Genomic DNA, 1,629 nt, shown 5'->3' with positions numbered 1-1,629 from the left:
TTCAGAACCTCAGACTGGGCAGAAGGTTCACCTTCCAACAGGACAATGACCCTAAGCACACAGAAAGAGTCAATTATAGACTGAGCTTGAACCCAGTCAAATATTTCTGGAGAAACCTGAAAATGTGCATCTGCCCCCATTCAACCTGACAAAGCCTGAGAGGTGAAGAGGTGAGGATACTTTCGCAAGGCACTGTAAATTCTGAAAAAAAGAGGTGTTAATTATTGGACCGAAAACCTCCGCATGTAATAACCTAAAACACTGTCTAACACTTGATGTTAATACCTCGTCATCAGTTAGGAACCTAGGTGTGCTATTTGATAGCAATCTTTCCTTTGTTTCTAGCACCATGTTTCTAGCATTTGTAAAACTGCATTTTTCCATCTCAAAAATATATCTAAATTATGACCTATGCTCTCAATGTCAAATGCAGAAATGTTAATTCATGCGTTCATGACCTCAAGGTTAGATTATTGTAATGCTTTATTGGATGGTTGTTCTGCACGCTCAATAAACAAACTCCAGCTGGTCCAAAATGCAGCAGCTAGAGTTCTTACTAGAACCAGGAAGTACGACCACATTAGCGCGGTTCTGTCAACTCTGCACTGGCTACCTACTGAACAACATATACATTTTAAAATCTTGCTAAGTACTTATAAAGCCCTGAATGGTTTAGCCCCTCAGTACTTGAGTGAGCTCATATCGCATTATAATCCTTCACACCCGCTGCGATCTCAAAACTCTGGCCATTTGATAATACCTAGAATATCAAAATCAACTGCGGGCAGCAGATCCTTTCCTATTTAACGCCCAAACTCTGGAACAATCTACCTAACACTGTTCGGGAGGCAGACACACTCTGTCAGAAGGTGGTCAACTTTTATAATCCTTGCAATCAGTTAACATTAGATGAATTGAATATAATAAGAACTAAGGCTGGGGATAATTTAATATGGTGTGGGGATTTTAATGCACATAATGCACTGTGGGGAAGTTTATGCACAGATTGGAATGGAAGGGTTGTAGAAGAGTTTATGGAGGAACAAGCTTTAGTGTGTTTAAATGATGGGAAGGGAACTCGATTCAATATAAGGGATTCTTCAACTTCTTGTCTAGATCTAACAATAGTTCCGGGAACTATAGCATTGGAATGTAGATGGGAAGTCCTAGATCATTCAACATTAGGTAGTGATCATTTTCCAATAATATGTGCTTTTGGAATGGAAATTTATCAACAAAATAAAATAAAGCAAACCAGGTGGAAATTTGATAAAGCTGACTGGGAACAATTTTACAAGTTATGCATTGATGGAATGGAGAATTATTGTTCTGACGATGATATAGACTTATGTTCTTTCTCAGCTTTTATTTTGGCAGAAACCCGCAGGAAGACCTCAGTGCTTCTTTTTGTTGACAACAGTAGATTTATAAATGATTCTCATTACGAATTTGGGAAGACGTTTGTTGACCGTATCGCATTGTCACATGCCTTGTAAAAAATCATAAAAATGTTACTGAGCAACTGACGAATAACACTTTTTCAGCTCGCGCTTTGGACTTTGAACCCTGGCTAACGAGCTCGTGCGGCGCTGTTTGAATGCATGCAATGCGCGCGTGTATTAGAAAACA

Source organism: Sinocyclocheilus rhinocerous, unplaced genomic scaffold, assembly GCF_001515625.1.
Source record: "Sinocyclocheilus rhinocerous isolate Xijiao unplaced genomic scaffold, SAMN03320098_v1.1 scaffold135, whole genome shotgun sequence".
Lineage (NCBI taxonomy): Eukaryota > Metazoa > Chordata > Actinopteri > Cypriniformes > Cyprinidae > Sinocyclocheilus > Sinocyclocheilus rhinocerous.
This window is presented reverse-complemented; position numbering follows the sequence as displayed.